This window comes from Cervus elaphus, chromosome 13, assembly GCF_910594005.1.
Source record: "Cervus elaphus chromosome 13, mCerEla1.1, whole genome shotgun sequence".
NCBI lineage: Eukaryota > Metazoa > Chordata > Mammalia > Artiodactyla > Cervidae > Cervus > Cervus elaphus.
Window position 1 is genome coordinate 69,088,151 of NC_057827.1, and position 16,506 is coordinate 69,104,656.

Here is a 16,506-nt window from a genome sequence, read left to right on the forward strand (position 1 = left end):
GCCTGGCAAAGTGTGATAGGAAAGCATTAATAACATCCCTGAAAAACAGTGGAGCATTTGATCTTTATTCATGGCAACTGATCATGGATACCTGAAATTAAAACAATCCCTCCGGCTCTGGGAAAGCCGGGTGCATCCTTTACGTGTAATAAAAGCAACAGCATCGGAAATACAGTCCCTGCCTCCCTTCCGGGTACCATGGTCCCTCCCAGGGACACGCTGGCCGCAGGGTCCCTACTGGCACCAGCCGCCTTCTCAAAGCCCCCTGGGGTCGGGCAGGCCATCATATTTCCGCTCTACAAAAGGGGAAACCCGGGGCCAGGGAGGTAAAGTGCTTTCCTAACATCAGTTAGTCATGAGTTGAGTTCTGCTTTTTCGATTCCTGGTCTTGAATTCTCCTGCTTGAGTGAATTCGTCCTGTTCACCTTTCCAAAGGAACTCATCAGTAGGATATCTGGGGAGCCCGTCCCTGGCTTCTTCCCACTGTGTCGGGCCATGGGGCATTTGGAGGTGCACTGTGGTAAGTCCCGGAGACAAATCTTTGATCTAAAATCCCCACAGCTGGCTCTGACCCAAAGGAAGAGACAGTAAATCCTGTAGCTAGCTGGGGGGAGCGTTCTGGGCCAAGGGAGCGGTGTGGGCCAAGGCCCTGGGCTGAATCAGCCTGGGTCCACGAGGATCCCTGGAGACCAGTGTGGGGGGAGCAGGTGAGCACAGGCAGCCATGGGGCCCATGGTGAAAACCACGGGACTCGGCCACTGAGAGCCGCTCTGCAGAGGCTGCTCTGTGGGGACAGCGGGGCTGCGGCTGGAGCCTTGGCTCCAGGCAATGGGCCGTGGGTTCTTGCCCCCATCTGATAGCAAGTCCAGCACTCGGAGCCTCGCCTGGGCTCACAGCCTTGCCCTGCTGGCTGCCAGAAAAGGGCCCACTCCCTTCCTTTGTCTTTGAAGGTGGGAGGTGCCTAGTAATTTCCTAGTGTGTGGTCGTATTTCTTTGGAAGAGTCCCGGATGTGGGTCACTGGGTCCCAGGGCTCCCTTCCCCCTCCAGGGCTCCAGTTGTGGGCTCACACCTGTGTGCACCTTCGCCAGAGCTGAATGTCCTCGGCTGTGACCTTGTTCACCCCACAGCCAAGTCATGCCCCGCTGTTTGCATTTGCCGGGTGCTGAAGGACAATAAAATAAGATCAGATATAGGACTTGTTTGGATAGAATGTGTTATCCATCAACCTTCACAGTGGCCCCCACCTCAGAGCAAGACCCAAGTCCTGTTGATGACCCCACATGGCCCTGCCTCCTCACCCCTGCCCTCACCCCCATCCTCTGTGATTTTCTCCTTCTCACTGGCTCAGGCCACACTGGTCTCCCCAGGCCTTGCTGACCTCAGGATGTCTGCCTACGCTGTCCCCTCTGCCTGGATGCTTTTCCCACTCATATTCACAGGGCGCCCTCTCTGCCCTGAGGCCTGCACTCAGATGGCCCCTGATCCCCCACGCCCCCTGGCCACTCGCTTCAGGCCTCCCTCTTCCCGTCCTCGGCTCTGGCTGTCGCAACTCCTGTTACAGATTTCGTTTGTGATTTGTTTGTTCAGTCTCCACCTGCTAGAAGGTAAACTCCCAAAGGACAAGCACGTAATTGGTTTCATGCTAGAAGAGAGCCGAGCACAGGTCACGCTCAGCAAGCAGGTCTTGACCACACAAACAGAAGGACCAGGCGAAGGTGGAACAAGCTGTCCTGATCCAGCAGCGTGTGACATTTCAGGCTTACCGTCACCAGCCTTGAGAGATGCCTTTATTCCTAGGGAGATGGCGTATCGCATTTCTAACGGTTTAGAATCCTTGTACTTTTCAGACCGTTTATCTCATTAATCCAAGACTTGATTGGGACCCAGTCATCTTCTCCCTCCTCATTTCTAATGTGTGTGGGGGGAGCACCAGCTGCCGGGGTGGGATGAGCTGGGTACCCCGAGGGGATGGCTCCAGGAGCCGCTGGGTTTTGTTTGCTGAGCAGGGTCTGCCAGCTAAGGCCAGAGGTTTGTTGTTGGGGGCGGGGGGTGGAACACAGAGGCTATGAGGAGCCCCCAACCCGGGATGGAGCAGAGGGACGGTGATCACAAAGACAGGTGAAACCTCTGATTGGGACTTAAGGCAGGCACCGTGATTTTCGTGGGTTTCGGGACTTTGCTGTGTGAGCTTGATACAGACCCTCTTCCCTGTCTCCCATGAGGCCTGCAGTAAAAGAAATCCTTTTTCTTGGTGGAGTTGAGTCTATTTTTCAGAAGTGATGTATGAGTGTGGGGTTCCAATCAAGGCTGCCTGTGGGAGGCTGGCCTTATCTGGGACTCATGTTCTCCTGAATGACTAGGGGAAAGAGCCAGAGATGGCGGAGGGGGGTGGGGGTGGGGGGGTGGGGGGGGTGGGGGAGGAGGTGGTGGTGGTGTGTGTGCAGGCGTGCACATAAATCCCAAAACAGATTTCCCTAAAATGAGGACAATTTCATCTCCCCAAGAGGCCCAGAGAATTGAGAGAAAATTCAAACCTTCTGTGGCCAGTTACCCAAACCTCCCACCTTGCCTTCCCTTTGTCTCATCACTTGCACGAAACCCATGGCTGTGTTTGCATACCCCACTTAGGCCTCCTGGGCCTCTTCAGGCCCCATTTCCTCTGCATTTGTTTTTGGCAGTCCTTGTCCAGAGAAGGGGCACTGGCAGCCTGCTTCTTTGCTGGTGCACCTCTGATGTTAGCCAGGGCCTACTTCAAGGACAGGACTGGGCAGGAGAGGGGGGACTGGAGTCCTTGGCTTTGCAGCCCCACATTGCAGAGCACATGTGTGATAGAGCAGGAAGAAGAGGGTCCCTTCCCACGATGACCACCCCCAAACCCCGGGCCACTTCCACCATCTTCAGCAGCTCTTTTAATCTAATGTAGTGTTTTCAAACTTCAGGCCATGAACCCACGTTGAGTTGGGACAGTGAAAACCAGCATTAATAAATAAATAGAATGAAATAGAAAATATCAGAATACATCATGTTTGAGATGAAGCATCTGCTACATATATGTGTATATATGTGTGTATATAAATGCACACATGTTACACACAACGGGTTTGTAAAATGAATTGCATTGAAAAGTTTGGAAGACACTTGTCGGAACAATTAGTTGAACGGTTTTTTATTTTGCCAGGTGCCCAGGCGTTTGAGTGGGAGAAGTTGCCAGCACATTTCAGTCCAATCAGACCCACCGGCCACCGGCCTTTGAGTGGGGAGCTGTCCCTTGTGGGTCTGACTGTCCGGGAGAGTCTGATGAAACCCCTTTAGAACCCTGACACCAACCAGTGGACACTTTCCCCTTTTCTCTGAAGAAAAACAGGAATGGCTTCTGAGCCATTGTACTTAAGTGAGTCACTCCAATATCCTGTGTGCACTGCTCCCAGAAATGCAGCAAACAGAACATGTAATGCTACATAAATTCCTGCGAGAAATTTCTTTGTCCAGAAATGGTGTCAGCTTGTTGTTCCACGTTGCCATAGGGAACAGAGAGCTCAGCCTTTGAAATGCAGCGAGGAGCGCTGTGATTGGCCAGTCTCGCTGTCCGTCACTGCTGCCCAGAGGCCGTAACTGCAGAGGACGGAACGCTTGCCCCCCAAAGCGGTTTCCTGCTTCGAGGCAAACTTTGTGCTGCAGGCCCCTCCAACTCCCCAAAGCAAGGGGTCCAGAACTGCTCAGACGGTTGGAGAAGAGAAAGAAGCGGGGAGAAGACAGGGAGCAGGTCCTCACTGCCCAGCAGGGGGCTCAACCACGGCCGTACCTGTCTGTCTGTTCATCCTGCATTGCCGCTTGGCACCGCTTTGGTGGAGAACACACAGAGTTGTCCAAAACCCCTCTGACGGGTCTTTGAAACTTCAACCTTGTTGTTTGTGTTAAAAGAACCAAAAAACGGTCCAGTCTAGAGAATTTCTGGCAAAGTCCTAAAAAGACCCCAGTATAGTGTGAGGGAGGAGGTGGGAGTGCGGCCCGAGCCGGCCCGGGGGAGCTGGGAGGAGATGAGCAGATACACAGAGGCCTTGGAGCCCTGGGCCTGGCCTGAGGAGCAGCGGCTGCCATTAAGGCTTCTGACAGGCAGGCAGGGACACCCTAGGCTCGGGAGCAGAAGGGAACGCTCCCCTTGCCGCTGAGAGGGGAGCTCCTCTGGTAACTGAGGTTCCAGTCAGAGCCCAGCGGTCTGTGCGCAGGGCTGGCCGAGGCTGATCCGCCACCTCAACATGGTTGCTGTGGGGATGCCAGCCATCTTGGGTTCTCCGGGCTGAACTCAGGGAGCTCTGCCCTCTCAGCGAGTGGCCCGAGCAGGGGCCCTGCTGCAGTCTGAGAGCCTAGAGAGCGAGCCCCCACCTCTGCGGCTGGAGAACAAGCACACACCGGCGGGCTGATTGCGCCACAGCCGGGGTTCCAGCAGCCTGACCAGACTGTCGAGGGTTCTGGAACGTTCTACAGAGGAAGCCTCTGGAGGAGATGCTGAACTTCCTGCCTTTATTCGACGAGTCACTGGAGAAGTATAAGAAGGGAGACTGGCTTAAGCTGGTGACGCTGGTCTCGGCTCTGTCTGGAGATCTCTATGAACCTTCTGAGGAAGAGAAAACGGGGCAGTCCATTCTGTCCCCTCCGTGTTGACCGTCAACTGGTGCAGAGATGGCCTTGCTCTTTGGTTGGCCTGGAGCCTCACGGATAGACAGGCCCTCCGCCGTGCCCCATCCTGCCAGGCCCAAACAGGTCGAACACACAGACCTAGAGGACTTTGGGGAATCACTGATGGCTTGGAGGGGGGGGTGTGGCGGGCAGAGAGCCGAGGCCTGTGGAGAAGCGGATGCCCCAGAAGGCCTGGGGTCCAGGGCGGGGAGGAGGTTCACACGGCTGCAGGCTCTGCCCTGGGATCCCCAGGCCAGCAGGGCGCTCTGGGAGCTTGTGGCAGACTGGCCACGCTGTTCACACTCGATCAAGACACAACTTCCTGAGTGTGGGAGGGGCCCCGGCAGCAAGGAAAGGCCAACCAAAGGGTTAGGAGCCCCCCCTCAATGGGCTCCCTCAGCCCCAACACCTGATCCTGTGTAGGAGAGGGAGCGGTGTGGAGGAGCAAGTGTGTATATGTGAGTGTGCACAGGCGCGACGGCGCATGGCTGTCAGCGAGTGTGTGAATGCATGTACAGGTGTGAGCGCATGAGATCATGTCTGTGACCAAGTGTGTCCTGGAGTGCGTGTGAACTGTGTGTCTGCGAGCGTGTGTATGTCTTGTGAGCATGTGTGTCTGAGCATATGGAAAAATGCGAGTTGGCTGTGTGTTGGTGACTGTGAGTAGTTGTGTGAGCCTGTGTGCTCAATGTGTGTCGGTGTGAGTGAGGGTGGTCGCGCTGGTGAAACGCGTGACGCCATGGCTCCCGACCCTAAGGGGACCTGCACCTTTCGGGCCCCCACGCGGCTTGCGTGGCTTTTCGACCCGGAAAGGGGGGGACGCCCGCGGCTGGGGCTGCGAGGCGCCGGGGGCCGGGCGCGCGCGCGGGGGCGGGGCGGCGCTGGGGGCGGCCGAGCCCGCCCCCGCCCGCGCCGCGGCGCCGTTGCTAAGGCCGGGCGGCGGGCGCCGGGGGGAGGGCCTTAGCGACGGGCGGCGGGAGCGCGCGAGGCCGGGCGGGGGCGCGCGGGGCGGCGGCGCGGGGAGCCGGCCGCTCTCGCGGGCTCCCGCGGCTCCCACGCGCGCGCGCGCGCGGGCCGGCGGCGGGGGCGGGGCGGGCGCGCGCCAGGGCGCGCTCCGGCGGCCGGCGGGGATTTCCAGCGCGCGAGAGGAAGTGCCTGCGAGAGGGTGCGTGAGGGCGAGGGAGCGCGGCGCGGCGCGGCCGCCGCGTGCGCGAGCCGGGTTGCAGCCCAGCAGGGACTTTCCAGCCGGCGGCGGCGGCGGCGGCCGCCGGCCCTTCCCCGCCCCCCGACATGGGGCTGCCCGGGGAGCAGGACGCTGCGGACCGCGGCGGAGGACGGGCTCGGCGCTGCTGAGCCGGCCGGGCGGCGCGGACGCGGGTAAGGGGCCTGGCGGGTGGCGGGCGGCTCCATCCCCGGCGGTTCCATCCCGCGCCCCGGGCGGAGGGCGGCGGGCGGGCCCGGGGTCGGTCGGCGCGGGGCCGGGGTGGCGAAGGCCCGGCGCCCGGCGGCGAGTGCCCGGTGCGGCGCCGTCTCGCCCCCGCCCCAGCCTGCGCCCGCCCGCCCCCCGGACGCCTCAACTTCGGGAAACTTTGTCCTCCGGCCCGGCCCGGCCGGGGCGAGGGCCCCGCGGGCCGGGGTTCCCGCAGCTTTTCAGGAAACGGGGCGCCAAGGCCGCTTGGAAACGTGACCCCCCCCACCCCCGGGGTGGCGAGAGATCAGCATCTCCGGCGAGGCTATGTGTTTTGCGGGGTGAGGAGCGGACCGTTTCGGGTGTCTCCAAAGCCGAACGTGTTCACCCCGGGCTGGCTTGGGTTCTTTTTTTTTTTTTTTTTTAAGCCATTATTTAAAAGTTTATACTGAGTCATTCCTCTGCAGATGAACCTCTGACTGATTCATAACCGAAGAGCTGCAGTGGCCTCGGAGGCAGGCGGGTACTGGGATCCAGCTTGGGGCGAAAGGCACACATTTCGCCTTGGGTTAATTGCTCACGCACACTTTGCCACGTTTTCACCCCGTTTGGGGACATCTATTTAATATTTAGGCCTTTAGAAAGAATCTCGTGTGGAAAAAGAATTCTTTACCTTTCTCTTGAAAACATAGCAACAAAATGGAAATGGATGGAGTGTTGTGGACGTGCTTTGAAATCTAAGAAGCCTTCATATAATTGTCCGTTGAAGGAAGCACTTTTATTTCATGGTTTTCGTTTTAAGCTGTGAATTAGTTTTCAGAATGAGATGAGGGTGTGTGTGTGTGTGTATGATTTATTCATTTATTTTTGTGGATTCATAAAGGCTGTGTTGAGCGTTGTTGCCGCTTGTTAATTTACATTCACAGCATACAACTGAGGAGGAGCCATAATTTTTTCTTTTTTTTTTCCTTAGCATTTGCTGGTGAAGCTTTTGGAAATGTTGCGTGTTCTGTAATCTTGCATTTGTATATAAAATCCTTATCTAAAGAAATGACCAAGTGGACCATCAGTTGGTGCTAAAATCTTCTCCTGTCTTTCACATCTTTGAAAATGGCCTGTTCAAAAGACTGCATCATGTGTAGGATGTCTGGCAAAATAGTGTACGTTCGTTTTTCAAACGAAAGGAAGTGTTTGCTTTTTCACTATTGTGTGGTGACAGTATATACATACTGAAAATTAGTTCAAGACGAAAAATTTTTTGGCCAAAACAAAAATAAGCCTTATTAATAGTGGGAAAACCCTAAAATGTACAAGATTGGAAATCTGGTGAGTAGGTGCTCAGGACAGAAACCTTGACAGACCTAGGATTCCAGCACCACTAGTCAAAACCAGACCTTATCAGGGATGAGGTTTAAGATGTAAGGTGTCTCACCCAGACGCCATCTGTTCCAGCTGTCACAATGCAGAAGCCAGGGAAGCAGAGAGCTGGCAGGGAGAATTCCAGCATTTTTCTTTTTTTTTTTCTAAGACATTCATGTGAATTTTTCTGTGAGGGAGAAGAAAACCAGTTATTTTTCTTGGATGCTGTCCATTCATTTTGGAACTAATAAGATGGCCTCACTCATTGTAAAGAAGGGTGTAAAGATATTCCACTGGAGACAAGCAGTAGCAGCTGGCCCGTTGTTTCTGTTAATACAATCAAAATATTCCTACTCTTGTTTGTGTCTTGAAGAGAGTCCTTAGTTTAACTGAAACATTGAGCTGCTTCTAGCTGTTTTCCCCTGTGTTTGGGGTTTTGATTCCATAAAGACCCCTACTAGAATCCCTTTAATTTTTTGCTGTGCAAAGTGGGAAGGACCTTGGTGGGGGCTGGGGGGCGGAGGTTTGTCCAGATAGATATGCTAATACGCTGAAGGACAAGAATGATTTATCACTCCGTTAAAGTCCTTTTTGATGATGTTAAAGCTGTACTTTAAGAAAAACTGTCACTGTGGTGTTGCAAGTCTGGACTAGCTCAAGCAAACAAAGGAAATTGCGTTAAATTTGCCCATCTCTATTTTCTCATCTCTGTAGAGCAAGACTCTACAAACAGCAAGTGATCTAACCTATCAAATATTATGCAATAGTTGAGTTTCCTTGTAATGGTCAATTTAAGAACTGTTAACTTGGCAGAGGAGACCTCATATGGCCAGGGCCTCTGTGTCAATCCAATGGAATCTGGACCCCCCGCATGCCTCTTTACAAGTGTTCTGTGAGGAAGGAAAATTATTATTATTATTTTGCTGGTGGAGGAGAGTCACCATACTGACTTGAGATACAGAGAGAAACTGGGGAAAGACCTCCAAACTGAGAAAGAAGGCGGCGAGGCCAGTGGTTTTGGAAGCTGCCCAGAGAGAGGCAGCTGAGGCCTGAATGTGGAGATGATGCTCCGACCTGCTTTGGGCGGAGGGAGTGAAGCCAGCAAGAGGGGCCCGACGCCTGCGGGCAGGAGGGCGGTCGAGAGGCGAATGGGGACAGGATGGCTCGTGCCATCGCAGCAGGCTCTGGGTCCACAGCTGCTCATTGAGTAGGGGACAGTGCAGCTCTCAACAGAAAAGGAAAAACAATGTAAGAAAACATTATGTGTGCCCGTGTAATGTCTAGTATTCATAATTTAAAAATACAAAATGGTTTTCTCACTTTATAGGGCCTTCATCGACTGCGGTCTGCCCAACACAGTGAGGGGTACTGACCACTCTAGGAAGGAGAAGGTGAGGTTTTTGTCATCAAGCATCAAAACCTCCTTTTGGGCCAGAATTGCTTGTCTGTCTGTGCAGAGTTGTTGGGGGGTGAGGCTGGCAGGTGGTGAGATGTCATAAATGCAGGTGACTTTTGTGGGTTTCTGTCAACTCCAGAAATCAGGTTGGAATCCCTTGCTGAGTTGTATACTCTGCAGGATAAGTAGATCATGAGCTGGAATGGGGGGGTCTTATTCTCCTTGAATTTGATGTTCAGTGAATGTGCCTTGACTTCCTATAACACTCTGGTTCCGGTGCTGGGATGAGGGAGTTGCAGCACCTGCCTTTGAGAGTGTGGTCTCAGCCCCTGTGCGTGGTGGAGGAAGATGCCGGAAACCAGTGGTGTTTGACCAGGTAGCACCAGGACTGAAGCTTGTGCCCGGAAGGGAGAGGGAAAAGGAAGGTTTCACCATCCTGCCTTCAGGAAGTTGGCCACTCAGCTAGAGAGTGCAGTTCCACTAGGAAGAGGCTAGAAACGTCCTGCAGAGCAGACTAAAGTGGATTAGCGGGTCGTGCGGAGGGCTGGAAGTATGGTGGGAGTTCAAGGGAGGGGTAGACAGCTCCTGGCTGGCGGGGTAGTCAGGGAAGGCTTCTGGGAAGTGGGTGTTGAGACTGAGTGCCAATAAGGCAGGTGCCACGGGCCCACCCTGAGATTGGCAGGAAGAGGACTTCTCCCTGCCCCACTTTGTTTTGGGAAGATGGCATCTGACGGTGTGCCGGTCCTGTTGCTTCATGCCAGTAGACACGGTCTTGGTGATGCTGGTGGTCAGTGGGTTTCCGGTTGTAATGATTCCCATACTGGCCCCTGGCCCCTGCCAGGCCCTTTGTGACCAAGAGGTCTGCTCTGCGGTGGGCCAGGTCTGGGGTGGGGGACAGAGCGGTGGTCCCTGACCTGGATGGCCACACTTGGCTGTCCCTGCCGTTTCTCACTGTAGGTGGAAAGTCTCAAAAGGTGGTGGGGAGGGGAGTAAGTGTTGGAACGCCCCTTCCCCAGGGGACACCCCCAAACCTACTGCTCTGTCATCCATGCTGAAATGACCTAAATCTCTTTAATTCTCAAGAACTAAAAAACGCTCCCTGTAAGTTCATTTCATGGTTTACTTTTTTATAAGGTTTACTCCATGCCAATGTATAACTCCACGTTTTTTGTTTGTTTGTTTTTGGCTGCAGTGTGCTGCTTATGGGACCTTAGTTTGCATCTTGGGATTGAACCTGGGCCCGAGGCAGTGAAAGTGCAGAGTCCTAACCACTGGACCATCAGGGCATTCCTGACCTCCATGTTTTTTTTTTAACGGAGGCTACTTCGTAACTTCTCATGAGGCCATTCTACCAGGAAAGATATCATGCCTGCTGTTCTGATATCCTAATTTCTTTTCCAATTAAAACACCAATTCTGTGGCAAGAACCATAAGCATATTTATTGGAAACTTGGTTTCTTTGAATGGAGAGAAAAGCTAAATTCATTAATTGATTGGGATAAAGTAATCTTCAGGACGACAATAGCATCAAAAATACTAAAACATTAGTTTCCAGGAGTCAAAATTGTAGTGAAGGTTTTCAGTGACTGACTGTACCCTGGAAGATTAATGTCCAGTAGAAGACCTGCATACACTTGAGGTGGTGGGGTGCTGGTTAGACCCCCGTTCTCCCTGCCCAGGGCCTGGCACATGGTTGACTGACGCTCCGTCAGTGTTTGTGTCAGGAATCTGCAAATTTGGGAAGGAAGAGGGATGTAACAGATGCTCGCTCGGTGGCTCCGTGTGGTTTGGCATATGTGTCTGCAGGTGGGGGTGCCCTGTGGCTGCGTCTCTGGACTGTGCCCCCTCCACCCCAAGTTCTGATAGCGCTTAGCTCCCAGGTTTGTTGTGTGAGGGGGCTTGTAAGATGGGGGTCTTCATCCAGCATCTTAACTTTCCTGGGTGCTTTGAATGACTTAAAGAGAAACGCAAGGAAATCTGTTCTCCTGAGTCCTGCCTTGCCCAGTAATGCCCGGGAGTCACAACTTTATTCTGGAAATTAAATTCTGTCTTTTTTGGATTAATATAGCCTGGTGTTTGAAATGTTATTATGGGATAAATTAAGTGTTCTGGTTTCAGAAGGCTTTTCTCTGTGGGAAAGGCATGGTTTTAGTTCAGTATGTCTCAAACCCTTGATAGGAGTCCAAGCCCATTAAGTTTTATCTTAAAATTTAATAGGAATTTTACACTGTACTCAGTTATATGTCTGTTTTCCTTTTTTTCTTTTGCTGTAAACACACTTTGCCCCCTTCAGTTGTTGAGTGCATTGGATTCTCCAGAAGATGCATTGTGTTCATCCTTGACTCCCCCAGGGTTGGTGAGGGGTCTCCTGGCATTCCTGCCATGTGTCCTAGGGGCCATCCACCTTCTGGCTTGAGAAGTGTGGGCATGGTGGAAGGCACCAGCTTTAAAGATCAGAATCCCAGCCCTGCCCTTTTGCACACCGGCAGAATGACCCAGAGCGGCTGCTGGGCCTCTCTGAATGAGTGTCTCCATCTGTAAAATGGGATGGACAGCAGCAGGCACAGACTTGCTTCTTATGAAAGAAATGGACAAGAGAACCTTCTATTGATGTTAATTTTTATAGTAATAGAGGACTGAGATCTAATAGAGGAAGAGGGTTGAGACCTTAGAATGTGTCAACCCTAAACTAACGCGTCAGATGCACGTGGAGAGATGTCTGAGAGAAGTTCCCTCCTTTTATACGGGAGGCAGCTGGCTGAGAGTGTTTGGGTAAGGATGGCTCCCAAGTCAATCCATTATCTGGCAGGCCGGCAAGGTTCACCCAGAGTAGAGGTGCTTTTTCTTTCCTCCCTTGCCCCCTGCAGTCTTCATTTCCCCAAGATTGGCCCCAAGCTGCTTGGCCTCTGTCCAATTTGGGATAATTGAAAATTAATCAAGTCACATTTTGGGGGGAAAACTTAGCCAGGAGCTGGGCTAGTTTGCCAGCGCTAAAAAGTGAAGTAAGACCCGGTGTGAGCACTGTCCTCAAGGAGCTTCTGACAGAGGAGTGAGCCAGAGGAGTGGTCCGGTTACAGCACCGCATGGTGGGTGTGCGGCGGAGGGGCAGAGGCGCCGCGGGAGCCGGGGCGCCTGGCGCAGAGGTGTTTTCCGGGGACGGCGAGCAAGAGCGAGAGGGGCGGGCCTGAGAGCCCGCGGGGCCCTCTGTGGCTGCCGAGCAGGGTGCCAGCCTCAGAAGGAAACAGGCTGCCTTTGGGCGCCGCCTTGGTGCCAGCCTGGCTCTGGAGGGAAGACTTGTCCCCATTTTACAGATGGGGAAAAGGAAGAGCCTCAGGCCTGCTGGACTCCAGAGTCGGTGTTTTCACCACTCCGCTCTGTGGTCAGTTTAGGCTGAATTTATAATCCGTTTTTAGATCTTGTTCTTATTCTAGACTTCTTAGTTTTGCTTTCAGATTCTAGATGTTTGGCATCGTGTGTTTTTTCCAGCATATGCGTTTCACATGGTCCTTCCTCTCCTCCAGCATCTGTTCTGCCTGTATGAACTTCTCTTCCTGCTGGTGCTCCGTCCCTTCTCTCCCTTTCATTTTGCTACAGCAGCGACCCTGCATTCCATGTCCTTTTAGTAAGATCAGTGAAGGCATTCTTTGCTCTGTGGTTCTTGCTGAGGAGCGGTCCCAAACTTGATTTACTAATGTGTTTTCTTTCCCCTTTCTCTCTTAATTTACATTTAAACCGGAAGTCTAGTAATAATGATAGTATGTAGTCATTACATTTTTACAGGCTTTTACAAATGTTAGCTTGTTAGTGGTGAACAAGTCCCGGAGGCCTGGTCACTCTATAGAGCTGGTTACAGCCCAACATGGACAGATTCCACCCATTCATGTGGAATTTAATTATAACTGCGGATTGCTTATGGGAATATGAGTTAAAGACAAAGAAACCTCCACAGTTAGCAAGGAAGTGATGTCACTGGTATTTTGTTGAAGATTTTACGTGGCTCTTCTGCTAGAACCACTGTAAAGTTTTGAACATGAAACTGGTGATGACTGAGGGGCGGGGGCGTGTTTCGCAGCCATCTGTACCTGCCAGGCGGAGGGCTGTGTACGCGGGGTCACAGCTGGACCCTGAGGTCTCAAGGTCAGGTTCCTCAAGCGACAAGGGGTAGGTCCTCTTTGTCCTCACGCCAGGTTAGAGGCAGTGGGGTTAAGGCAGTGTGTGGGAGAGGTAGCAAGGGCCTCATGTTTCTGGGGAAGCCTGCCCTGCCTTCTCTAGCTTCAGGGAGGTTCTGGTGCATCTGGGATGGGTGTCTAGTGTTGTGATGACAAGCTTCTTGAGGACAGGGCTGCTTCATCGTATTTTCACAGTCTGGCCCAAAATGTTCTCAGGCCATCTCAGATGGGATGAATTTACATGTGGAAGGAGTTTGGGTCTGAAGTCAGACCCAGTTTGAATTCTGGTCCTTCCTTTAGGTCAGTGTGATAGTAAATTATTTGTCCTTTCTGAACCTCAGTTTTCTCATCTATGAAGGGGTAATTGTGAGGACTGAAAATGAGGATGTGAGTGGATGTGGGGACCTGGCAGGTCGTGAGTGGGAGTTCCTTCCCTGCATGATTCCCTAAAGGCAGAACATGCTTGTTAACAAGGTGAACAGTACGCTGTCTTGGGAGTGGGCCTGGCCCTGGAAGGCAGGTAGGGGTAGAAGAAGCACATTATTGGACTGTAAAGAAGTTATTTTTAACAAAGAATAAAATATCTGGAAACTAAAAATCACTATTTGCACAAAAAGGAATGTCTGTAGATAGGGCCTCACTTTTTTAGCAATTTTTACATATGATGATTTTTTTGATAAATTTAAAACTATATTTTAATATATTATTTTCTTCCATTATCTAGCATAATAGTATTAAAATTGTTCCAGTCTCTGTTCAAATGTCACCTCTTCTAGGTTTTCCCTCAACACCCTAGTTAAGATGGCCCCTGCTTCACTCTCTAGTCACTTGCCTTGCATTTTTAATTTTTGTCCATCACCTTAACCCATTTCCTAGAAGAGTGCCTGGAGTATGTTAGATACTCAGGTGTTTGTATGAGTTGATCAGTGGTTCAACCAAATTTTCTTTTATTGAGGCAAAATTCATATAACACTCAATTAACTATTTTGAAGTGTACAGTTCAGTGGTATGTAGTGTATTCACAATTTTGTGCAGCCACAGGGCTTGCTCTAGTTTCAGAACTTTTCTATGACCCTGTAAAACATTCTCTACTCAGTAAGTAATCATTCCCTATCCCCCCTTTTCTTCTAACCCTAATAGCCTCTAATCTACTTTCCATGGCTATAGATTTGCTTGTTTTGAGTATGTCATATAAAAAGGACCGTACAGCCCCTTACCTTTTGTGTCTAGCTTCTGTCACGTAGCATAATGTTTTTGGGGTACATCCATGTTGTAGTACTTACCAGTATTTTGTTCCTTTTTCATGGTTGAATAGTATTCCATTTATGTATATATCAGTTTATTTATCCATTTATCCACTGTTGGATGTTTGGGTTTTTTACCTTTTGGCTATTAGGAGTTTTATATATATATATATATATATATATATATATATATATATATATGTGTGTGTATACACATGCACATACATACATGTTTCTGTGTGGACATAGTGTTTTCATTTCTCTCAGGTAATATACCTAGGAGTGGAATTGCTAGGCCATATGGTCATTCTGTGTCTAACTTGTCCCCACCTGCAATGTACTAGGGTTCCAATTTCTGCACATCTTTGTCAACGTTTGCCTTTTTTTTTTTTTTTTTTTGATTCAAGCTATTTTAGTGGATGTAAAATGGTATCTCATGGTGGTTGTGTATTTCCTTAATGACCAATGATATTGAACATCTTTTCATTGTATATCTGTTTTGAAACAACATGTCTTCAAGTCCTTTGCCCGTGTTTTAACTGAGTTGTCTCTTTTGTTGTTGAGTTGTAGGAGTTCTTCATATGTTTTGGGTATTTAACTCTTAATGGATTTATGATTGACAGGTATTTTTCCTATTCTGTTGGTTGTTCTTTCACATTCTTGATAATGTCCTTTGATGCACAAAAGGTTTTAATTTTGATGAATTCCACTTTATTTTGTTGTTGTTTTTCCTTTTGCTTTTGGTATCAAACCTGAAAATCCATTGCCAAATCCGAAGTCATGAAGATTTACCGGTATATTTTATAGTTTCAGTTCTTACATTTAGATCTTTGGTCCATTTTGAGTTAATTTTTATAAATGATGTAGGAGTCCCACTTCATCTTTTGCATTTGATTATCTGGTTGTCCTACCACCATTTTTTGAAGAGACTGTTCTTTCCTCATTGGATGGTCTTGGCACCTTTGTTGGAGATAAATTATCCTATGTGTTTGCATTTATTTCTGGACTCTCGGTTCTATTCCATTGGTCTGTATGTCTGTCCTTATGCCAGCAGCACACCATTTTGATTATCTTAGCTTTTTGAAAGGTTTTGAAGTAGTAAGTTTGAGAAGTGTGAGTCTTCCAGCTTTATTTTTCTTTTTCAGTATTGCTTTGACTACTTGGCACCACTTATAGCTCCATATTAATTTGAGGATCAGTTTTTCTCTTTCTTCAAAAAGGTCATTGGAATTTTGACAGGGATTGCATTAAATCTGCCTTGGGGAATTGCCATGTAGTACTGAGTCTTCCAATTCATGACTGTGAGATGTCTTTAATTTCTTTCAGTAAGATTTTATAATTTCAGTATATAAATTTTACGCTTCCTTTGTTAAATTTATACCTGGGTATTGTATTCTTTTGGATGTTATTATAAATGGAATTCTTTAATTTTCTTTTTGAATTGTGCTGGTTTATAAAAACACAACTGATTTTTGTGTGTTGTTAATATACCTTGCTGAATTTAGTTATTACCTCTATTAGTTTTTTTGGTAGATTCCATGGGATTTTCTACATATATAGTGATGTCATTGGCAAGTAGAGATACTTTTGTTTCTTTCTTTGCAATGTTGATACCTTTTATTTCTTTTTCTTGCCTCATTGCTCTGGCTAGGAGTTCTCCTGCAGTTTGAATAGTGGCGGTGAAAGCAGACATCCTTGTCTTGTTCCTGATCTTAGGGGAAAACTTTTCAGTGTGATTATGAAGTTATGTGTGGTTTAAAAAAAAAAAGTGCCCTTTGTCATGTTAAGGAAGTTCCCTTAAATTCCTAGCATACTGATTATTTTGTGATGAAAGGCTGTTGAATTTTGTCAAATGCTTTCTGTGTGTCTGTGGTTTTCCCCCTTCCTTCTATTAATGTGGTATGCTCCGTTAATTGATTTTTGTGTATTGAACCTCCCTTGCTTTCCTAGGATACATCTCACTCTGTCATGGTGCATAATCCTCTTAATGTGTTGTTAGATTTGGTTTGCTATTGTTTTGTTGAGAATTTTCTCATCTGTGTTTATATAGAATATTGGTCCTTCATTTTCTTTATTTATATCTTTGGCTTTGGTATCAAGCTATCAGCTGCATTTTGACTGTACATTGTGTTTCTTCAGACTTTTGAAACCTGTCTTCAGTAGTGTGTAGAAAATTCTAGGAGGGTTTTGAAGCAGACAGGAAAGCTCTCTGATGATGATCATACTATGTACCTCCTTGCTTTCCAACACGA

At 49.6% G+C, this 16,506-nt stretch overlaps 1 protein-coding gene and 1 long non-coding RNA gene across 3 annotated transcripts in view; both read left to right on the forward strand.

Annotated features, from left to right (window-relative positions):
* The first annotated feature begins 373 nt into the window (after positions 1-373).
* Positions 374-3,493, forward strand: LOC122706960. The gene is made up of 2 exons (XR_006344519.1): positions 374-520; positions 3,180-3,493. It is a non-coding gene; the product is annotated as an uncharacterized LOC122706960 (long non-coding RNA).
* A 2,283-nt stretch (positions 3,494-5,776) lies between these two features.
* Positions 5,777-16,506, forward strand: part of TRAF3 (TNF receptor associated factor 3) — a 119,388-nt gene continuing 108,658 nt past the window's right edge. Inside the window, exon 1 of one of the 2 annotated variants that reach the window (XM_043921549.1) lies at positions 5,777-6,055. The gene's annotated coding sequence lies outside the window, so the exon portion shown is untranslated. The remainder of the gene's footprint in view (positions 6,056-16,506) is intronic. The other variant, XM_043921548.1, reaches the window with a different exon arrangement.